A 10097-nucleotide genomic window follows, 5' to 3' on the forward strand; every position below is an offset into this window, starting at 1 on the left:
TGAAATGGTTCCCTTCCTAGTATTGCTATTGTTATCATCAAAATTAACTCGTTGCCAATATTTCAGAAGATCCAATATACAATAACCCTCCCTCTCTTCTCTCTCTCGTACACATTAAATTATTGTTTTGGCCCTTTGATCTTTATTTTATTTTAAATTTCAAAAGAAAAAAAAAATTGTTATTAGCACTCCAAACTTTTTATAATTAAAAAAAAATACACTTATTAGGAGTGTAGAATGAAATTTTGGAGTGTTAATAACAGTTCCCAAGAACAAAATACTGAAAGTTTTTATTTTTTATTTTTTATTTTGGTTGTATTTTTAATATATGCTTTGATTTTCGATTTTCAATTCTTCTTGATATTGTAGAAGGTGCAGCAAGGAAGATGATCATCAGTTGGTCGCATCTGCAAATGGAGATGATTTTGGCGGGAAGAAGTGCAATAGACGTAGCAATTATCTATTCTAAAGTTGGAGGGGAATTCGCCTATTCATGGCCACAGTCAAGAAAATGCCACTCGAATTCATTCCATGTGCAAAAATACCAGCCAAATTAGGCTGGATTGGGAGGGTAATTCTCAAAAGTTTTGAGGGTGATTTGTCCGTATGGTTTGGCACGGAGCCACTCGATTTCATGCTATTTACAACAATACCAGCCAAATGGGGCTGGGTTGGGAGGGTAATTTTGTCCGTATGGATTGGCACGGATTGCTGGGTTACAAGCGTGCGCTCTCCTCTCATCTCTCATTCTTCCTCTCTCTCCCCTACTCAAACCCTAGCAGCCATAACACCATCTCTGGAATAGCATCGACTCCTGCTTCCTAAAACCAAACCACACAAACTGAACTCCATTTCTGTAACTCGAGAGCTTTGGTGAGATGAAGGAGAGGAGCAGGGAGATGGGCTCGAGTCCGCCAACGGCGGAAGAGATCTTCAGGGATTACTGTGCTCCGAGAACCGACGTCGTCCACTCTTTAACTAACGGTACTTCGATCTCTCTCTCTATTCTCCCTTTCTCTCTTAATTTCCTTTTTGTTTTGTTTGAATTTCATTTTTGTGATTTTGGATTTACAAATGGATTTTGTGTCAAATTTCCTTTTTGTGATTTTAGGGATTTTGTTTGTAGAGCGTGAAGATGTCTCTTCTCGAGTCTTCTGCTTCATTCCGTTTCTCTCATCCAAAAAATTAATCGCTGCTTCTCAAACTCTCTTTCTGTCTCGCACTGCCATACCAGGCGCCGCAGCCGCTCAAAGGCAGGGTCTCCAAAGGCGGCGTTTTGTAAAACCCTCCCTACTCAAGGCAAGTAATTTCATGCCCAATTTGGAATTTAAATCTATTTATTTTATTTTTAAATTGATTTGGGGTTACTGAAATCAGCTATGGAAAATCTGCTACTGTCTGAGAAAACTCAATACTACAGTTTTTGAAAAGCTGCTTAATGGAAGTGAAATTTCCAGTTTTTGAGCCCGATTTCAAGTCTTGAACTTTGAATTTGTCTATATGTAGCTCGGTTGAAGCTATCTACGTCGTACTTTAATGTATTTGTATTGGTAATTATGTGTTTATGTTGCGCAAATGAGTTGTCCCAATATCTTTTGTGTGCAATGTGGTGTAGAAATGTGGGTTTTGATGTTTTGGCAGGCATTGGAAAAAAAATTGAAATTGGTTTTCGCTCAATGCATAGTTAATCTTAAAATACGGTTTATTAAATTGGGTTCATGAATATATGGGTGGTAGCAAATTAGCAACGATGAGACTTGCAAGGAAGAGGCTGCAACAGGACCCACCTACAGGGATTAGCGAGGTGCCCCAGGATAACAATATAATGTTGTGGAATGCTATTATATTGGGGTAAGTTGGAAAAATACAGTGCATAAAAGAAATCTACTGTTGTTTTCTCTTCTATTATGCAACATCAATATTTCATTTTTTCGGTAAGAGACTCAGTAAGTTGGAAAAATGCTTATATTTCTTATTTTTGGAACTCTTTATCTCAGTGTTTCTTGAGTAGTTTTCTGGAAGTAAGAAAAGATGGGCATTTGTAAGTCCTATCAATTTTCAATTTTTATTTTTCTAGCTTTTATTTTAGTTTCTTATTACTAATTTTAATTTTGGGTGTATTTTTTACGATGGTTCTCAAACGATGTTGTTTTGACAGGTTTGATCATGTGTATAAGTATTTGATAGTGAATACATGCAGAATGCTTCACAATTGAAAAGAAGTAGAATGGTATTTTCAGGTAATTATCGAGATTTTAGTCGATCCCCTTTTGTCGCGATGCCAATTTACAGTTCTTATCATGTAAATTGGTTGACTAAAATGTTAGTGTATGCAAAAAGGCTATTGATGCTGGTTGGTTTTTTTCTGTAATCGAATTAGGAGTTGCTATTGTATTCTTAAACATAACATTTGCCCACCAATGACATATTCTATTGCTTTCTGCAGCTGCCAGTGCCTAAACCCCCAACAAAATGGAAGCTTTTGTTAGGTAAATCATTATTGCAGAAGCTGAACAGTACCTTTACTCAGTTTTTGCTTTCTTCTTCCCCCCTTCAAGGCTTTGTTTTGGTTCTCATACGTGGCAATTTTTGGTCAAAGAGAAATGTAGTTGGATTTAAGATTTTGCGAAATTGGAACATCTTTAGGAAAATGACAGAATTTGGGATTGGACCTGTCAAGTTGTTATAAGAAAAGTCATAGGTATCCACGGACATGATTGCTATCCATTTGAACTTTGTTACAATAAATTTCCCTTGAGCATAATGGTTGCACTGAATTCGTTTTGTGATGATTCAATTTTGGGTTTGAAAAATGCTCACTGTTTGAAATTTGAAATTCTGTTGATTTTCCATTCAGGTTGAACAAAAATATCTCCAGGATTCCCATTTTTTTAATGGTGCTGTTAGGGTAAATTTTCTTTATTCTTCTTGCAGATTAATTTTCGATGGATCATGTCGTCTGAGTAGTATACAAGCCGGACATTGTATCTTTGAGAATGTTTATGGTGTATAGTTCTGCATAAGTTGATTTTAGGAGTGGTATGTAACTGTATATGGAGCTACGTGGTGCATGCAGTGGAAATTTTATGATTTAGGATTTTTTTATTTCCTCCCTGTAGTTGTTTTATGTATGGTGGATGAGTTGAATTTGGAAGTAAAGCAACTCAATGGTTGTCTTTTTCTTTTTTATTTATTGCAAGAATGCTACTAGAAGAATGGCAGATTTTATCATGACTGTCATTGAAGATTTATCTTGAATCCGGACAGGTTTTTGTCAATTGTTATTTACGAAGGTTGTGACTGTTTGTGCTGGCACCGAAATAAAGTTTGTAGAAGGTTGCTGACCAACAATAAAAGATAGCGTGCAATTTTTATTTTAATGAATCTTATTAAATGCATTTGAGTACCACAAAATTTTACTCAATTATTTATTAGTAAAATCACTCTCTTCACTAAAACTGTTATTCATTTACATTAACAACTTTTATTTTTCCAATTTGTAACAAAGAAGTGTGTATATCATGAAAAATAAAAGACGGCAATTCTGAAGTGACAACCAAGATAGTTTAGAAGTGTAATATAGTTGTAATCAGGAATGTAAACCAGGGATGAAAAATGTTAATATAATTCTGATTCTGGACGACTCATGCAAATTTTATCTGAATTTTAATAATTTTTTATCTGGGTGTACAGTAACATTTGTGATTTGTTGTTTATGTGGTGAAAAAATAAGATGGCTTTATACTTTATACTTTTTATGAGACTTAATTTTGAGTTTTGAATTTGAGTTCTCATGCAAGAAGAAAGGTCACTTGGGTTTTGAGTTCCCATATATTTTCATTGTTTCATTTATACATCTGTTGGAGAACTAGAGGGGGTTGGGAGGCAGATAAGTGAGACTTCTGATGGTTATACAGAAATAAATGGTCTCTCACATCTTGAACCAGATTACTCTAGGTTTTGGCAGGTATGAATGATTCTAGCCTTTTTTTTAGAGGAACTATGTTGTCCATATCAATCAGAATATTCTGTTATTAGAAGCAATTACATAGAGTTAGGCCAACTAAAATGGTTGGACAAAAAAAATGGTCCTAATTGTTCACTCTCTAATGATGTTGGCAAGTAACGTTGATTGTTCTAAACGTTGGCGGTGCTTCTGTTTTCCATAATGTAAGCCCAAGATTATGCAGTGGTGCTCAATTTGGATTTGTTGCATAGCTAGAAAGATGATCTTGCAGTCTTTGTTGAAGACAGTTATATGCCAAGGTATTGATTCTTTCGAATCCCAGTTTAAAAAAAGTCAGATTTATATATATTTTGCATAATTATAATTAGTCTACTTGGGTTAGCTTAAGATTACATAAAACAACCTACTACATGGGGGAATAAATCTTTCTTATAGCATGCATATCCATATATAACAAGCAAAGTTTCACTTCCTTTAGTGCCCAAGACCGTCTTTCCTTTAGCTTATAATTAGCTGCTCATGAATTCTTGGCATCTTATTTTATTATTCTTATTGGGGTGTTTTATAGCACTGTAGATTTTTTCAAGGAGCTTCCTCAGTTTGTTGTCTAAGGCTGGTTAATTTTAAGTAATATTTATGGTGTAGATTGGGAAAACAAACTTGAGGTATTAATTTTTCAGAGATGGTTTATGCTTGAAATTAGCCCTGTTTTTATATCTTCCAACATTCTGTTTTCTTCGAGTTACCGTGTCCTTGAAAATTTGCTGAAACAACAATGGAACAATTTTTTTTTTTTTTTTGTTAACTGCTGAAAGAGGTGTCAGGCCTACAGGTCATATATTTTGCCACCTTAGCTGCAAGGGCAAAATATGTGTGGACTGCATCATGCTTTTGTTTCTTATGGAAATAGGTGTCCTGTGTTTTTTTTTTTTCATTGAACATTAGTGCTTGAAAGCTTAGCTGCTGAAACAAAAATAGATACTTTTAATGTTTTTTGTTAACTGCTAAAACAGGCGGCTGGCCTGTAGGACATATATTTCGCAATCTTAACTTCAGAGGCAATATATGTGTGAACTGCATGTTGCTTCTGTTTCTTATGGAAACATAGGATTTTTTGCAACCACATCTTTTGTAATCAAGAACGTTCAACTTCGTCATGTTAATTGTACGGTGTCTTTTCATATTAGCTCTGTTGAATGTATAACCAAGCTGCTTTTCTTACCGACCTCTTTCACTCATCTATCTCTTTGTTCATTCATGATTATGTTTAATTTATTCAAGTTAAATGTTTCTTATTCATATAGTTAAGGCTATTGCATTCAAGTCGCGCAGCAATGCGTGGGCTATTATCTAGTAAGTTCTAATCCACAAGGATCGGGATAATATCTGTAATGACATGTGTCGCTGTTGTATTGGTCAAAAGTGCCACGTTGACAAGCTTGTCAGAAGGATGATTGGTTAGTTCGTTAAGCAGTTAGGCGAATATCTCCAAGCAAGCCTGTCAGAAGAATGATTAGTATCTTTGTAATGAAACACATGAATAAGTATTGACAAGCAAAATTGCTCCTTACGGAAAAAGTCTCATACAAATCCTTAATGCTAGTTGAAAAGTTGAAAAACGAATGAGTGGACGAAAAAGTTAAATCCAAAATAAGAGTTGTTACCTACTATAATCTTTGTGGAAAAAGCGGTGCTAAAAAAAGTTAAAAGCAAAAATGTTGTTCTTATTAACAATGTTAGGCATGGTTTTAAAATACGTTAGGTGCTAGGGCTTTCCCCGCAGCTCGTTTAGTGCCTAAGTGATTTTATAGTTTTAATTAAATTTAGGGACATTTTGGATGCATTTCCTAATTACCAATGTTCTTTGATTGAAACTTTTGTGATTTTTAGTTTTTTATCGAAGTTCCTGATATTAATATAATAATGTATTTTTATGTAGGTTATTATATTTTTAAATTAAAAATGAAATTTGTAGTTATTTATATTAATGAGATTTAAAATAAAACCCATAATTTATGAGATTAAAAATATTAAGATCAATTATACTCTCCAATATATTGTGTGTGCATATATAAACATAAATGCATACATTCATAAAAAAATTAACCAAACAATTATTGTACCAAAACATGGGTACATTTTGCCAGAAAAAAAAAAAAAAAAGAAGAAGAAGAAGAAGAAGAAGAAGATATTAGGCTTAATAACATTATTAAATTTCTTCTATTAAACTTGACATAGATACATTATCAAATCAACAAAATAGAATGTACCCATATAAGTTTAAAAATATATTAGAGAAAAAGATTGAATGAATTTTATATATAAAAAAAAATGAGTACATTTTATATTAAAAAAGAGTACATTTCTTATAAAACAAATTGGTATATTTAGAATGGGTACATATGATAGGAGCATATTTAGGCGACTTACTTAGCTTGTTTTCGTGCATCTATGTTGTTAATTCATAGTTGTTTTAGTAGTTTAAGCCATTTTCGTGTGTTTTTAGGTTCATATGGCTAAGGAAGCAAAAAGATGCATTTTGGAGCATTTTGGAGCAAAATTGGGCTTGGAATGGATAGCATATGATTGGAGCCAAAGTGTTGGACGAATTTGAAGGCCTTGTATTCATTTTGGACATAAAACAAAGGGCCTAGCCCATTCTCTCTTAAACCAACCCCAAGGCCATGCACTTCCTTCCAATTCCAAAGCCCACAATCACTTCAAAAGCCATGCAAAGAACCATCCATTCCATCAAAAACAATCCATCAATTCACATGCAAAACCACCATTAACACACATGCACCCAAACAAAGCCAACCTAGCTAACCCTACATGCATTCTTTATGCAACTCTTCATCATTCCACCATTCATTCTTTATTCCACAAACAAGTCACATGCATTTCCACCTTCCTACTTCATCATTTCACCACATTCTCCCTCTTTAACTCATTTCATTATTCATTCACTTTGCATTCATTAAATTCCACCCCACATGCACCCTTTATTCTTCATCATTGCAACCATGGCACATTTACACCAACAAAACAACTCTCATGCCATGGCCTACTCATATTCCCATTTCCTTTCCAACATCTCACATGCATTTCCACCTTCCTACTTCATCATTTCACCACATTCTCCCTCTTTAATTCCACATGCATTCACTTCATCATTACACCACCACTCATTCTTTAATTCCACATGCAATTCTTCATCATTCCTTCACACAAATGCTTAAACAAACATCCATATGTTCCCTCCACTCCTCCTATAAATACCCTTGCATTCCCATTCATTCAAATCATCTCATTCACAACACAACAACACACCACAAACACATTCCTTTCTCCCTTAGAATCCAAAAATCATCTTCCATTTCCACCAATCCTCATCCATTTCCATAATTCCCCAACACTTCCATCCCCCCAACCAACCTATCCTTAAACCTTGTGCTACAACAACGAGGAAGAGAAGAGTGCCTAAACGTTCATACAATTCAAGTTTTGAGTTGTTGGAATGTTTAGGTGTTTCTTTGATTTCAAAGTTTCATTTTAATTCTCTTTGTTTTGTACGTATGAGAAATGGAAGAAAAGAGTGCTTAAACGTTCATACAATTCAAAGTTTTGAGTTGTTGGAATGTTTAGGTGTTTCTTTGATTTCAAAGTTATGAGGAACTAAACCCCCTTTAGCTAGGGGGTGATTCGAAACTATGTTTATGTTTGTAATATGATTTGATTACTTTTAATTACGTTTCATAAGTTGTGAATTCAATTTGTTTAACTGTTTGATTGATAACCTATTTATGTATGTTTATTAAGAATGAACGCTTAATTTTCATGCATGAATTTGACGCTAGAATATAAGTGAGTTTCACGTAATAGTTATGAACTTATATTCACAAGTAGTGGAGGTTGCTTATAAACAATCGTGTTAAACATATTCTTGGCATAAGTTTCATGCAATCATAGTAACGAATGCCTCGTCAACACTTATAGTTTTCATGATGCTTAATGATTCTTGCTTGTATCTCTATTATGCAATTCATGTAGGGAACTTGTGAGGAATGCTTTGGATTGTCGTATGCAATCATCCAATTCATTAACTTAAGGAAAACTTGACGGTTAATTTAAGCGGACCTAATTAACCCGGGGCGTTGAGAATTCATGGTTTATTGAAATGCAATTAGAAATCTTTTTATTATGCAAGTGTAACATGTGTGGAGATAAACCCCTTGGCTAGCATCCATTCATTCCATTTCATTAATTTCATATTTACATTATGTTTTAATTGCAATTTGTTCATTTAGTTTAATTCCGTCCAAAACTCAATCCCCCTTTACTTTATTGTTCAATTTAGTTAGAAATCATTTTAGTTTGTGTTTTTAAAGCATATATGTGTGAACTGCATGTTGCTTCTGTTTCTTATGGAAACATAGGATTTTTTGCAACCACATCTTTTGTAATCAAGAACGTTCAACTTCGTCATGTTAATTGTACGGTGTCTTTTCATATTAGCTCTGTTGAATGTATAACCAAGCTGCTTTTCTTACCGACCTCTTTCACTCATCTATCTCTTTGTTCATTCATGATTATGTTTAATTTATTCAAGTTAAATGTTTCTTATTCATATAGTTAAGGCTATTGCATTCAAGTCGCGCAGCAATGCGTGGGCTATTATCTAGTAAGTTCTAATCCACAAGGATCGGGATAATATCTGTAATGACATGTGTCGCTGTTGTATTGGTCAAAAGTGCCACGTTGACAAGCTTGTCAGAAGGATGATTGGTTAGTTCGTTAAGCAGTTAGGCGAATATCTCCAAGCAAGCCTGTCAGAAGAATGATTAGTATCTTTGTAATGAAACACATGAATAAGTATTGACAAGCAAAATTGCTCCTTACGGAAAAAGTCTCATACAAATCCTTAATGCTAGTTGAAAAGTTGAAAAACGAATGAGTGGACGAAAAAGTTAAATCCAAAATAAGAGTTGTTACCTACTATAATCTTTGTGGAAAAAGCGGTGCTAAAAAAAGTTAAAAGCAAAAATGTTGTTCTTATTAACAATGTTAGGCATGGTTTTAAAATACGTTAGGTGCTAGGGCTTTCCCCGCAGCTCGTTTAGTGCCTAAGTGATTTTATAGTTTTAATTAAATTTAGGGACATTTTGGATGCATTTCCTAATTACCAATGTTCTTTGATTGAAACTTTTGTGATTTTTAGTTTTTTATCGAAGTTCCTGATATTAATATAATAATGTATTTTTATGTAGGTTATTATATTTTTAAATTAAAAATGAAATTTGTAGTTATTTATATTAATGAGATTTAAAATAAAACCCATAATTTATGAGATTAAAAATATTAAGATCAATTATACTCTCCAATATATTGTGTGTGCATATATAAACATAAATGCATACATTCATAAAAAAATTAACCAAACAATTATTGTACCAAAAAATGGGTACATTTTGCCAGAAAAAAAAAAAAAAAAAAGAAGAAGAAGAAGAAGAAGAAGAAGAAGATATTAGGCTTAATAACATTATTAAATTTCTTCTATTAAACTTGACATAGATACATTATCAAATCAACAAAATAGAATGTACCCATATAAGTTTAAAAATATATTAGAGAAAAAGATTGAATGAATTTTATATATAAAAAAAAATGAGTACATTTTATATTAAAAAAGAGTACATTTCTTATAAAACAAATTGGTATATTTAGAATGGGTACATATGATAGGAGCATATTTAGGCGACTTACTTAGCTTGTTTTCGTGCATCTATGTTGTTAATTCATAGTTGTTTTAGTAGTTTAAGCCATTTTCGTGTGTTTTTAGGTTCATATGGCTAAGGAAGCAAAAAGATGCATTTTGGAGCATTTTGGAGCAAAATTGGGCTTGGAATGGATAGCATATGATTGGAGCCAAAGTGTTGGACGAATTTGAAGGCCTTGTATTCATTTTGGACATAAAACAAAGGGCCTAGCCCATTCTCTCTTAAACCAACCCCAAGGCCATGCACTTCCTTCCAATTCCAAAGCCCACAATCACTTCAAAAGCCATGCAAAGAACCATCCATTCCATCAAAAACAATCCATCAATTCACATGCAAAACCACCATTAACACAC

At 33.5% G+C, this 10097-nt stretch overlaps 1 long non-coding RNA gene across 2 annotated transcripts; it reads left to right on the plus strand.

Moving 5' to 3' along the window:
- Positions 1-240: 240 nt before the first annotated feature.
- Positions 241-5103, plus strand: LOC125476657. 2 transcript variants are annotated; one of them, XR_007257977.1, is made up of 6 exons: positions 242-984; positions 1112-1851; positions 1998-2041; positions 2159-2240; positions 2447-2489; positions 2935-5103. It is a non-coding gene; the product is annotated as an uncharacterized LOC125476657 (long non-coding RNA). The 2 variants fall into 2 exon arrangements; XR_007257978.1 differs by lacking the exon at positions 1998-2041 and having other exon boundaries at positions 241-984.
- The last annotated feature ends 4994 nt before the right edge of the window (positions 5104-10097 follow it).

The sequence above is a fragment of a genome, unplaced genomic scaffold (genome assembly GCF_019419815.1).
Source record: "Pyrus x bretschneideri cultivar Hongxiangsu unplaced genomic scaffold, Pyrus_bretschneideri_v1 Contig2, whole genome shotgun sequence".
Taxonomy (NCBI): Eukaryota; Viridiplantae; Streptophyta; class Magnoliopsida; order Rosales; family Rosaceae; genus Pyrus; species Pyrus x bretschneideri.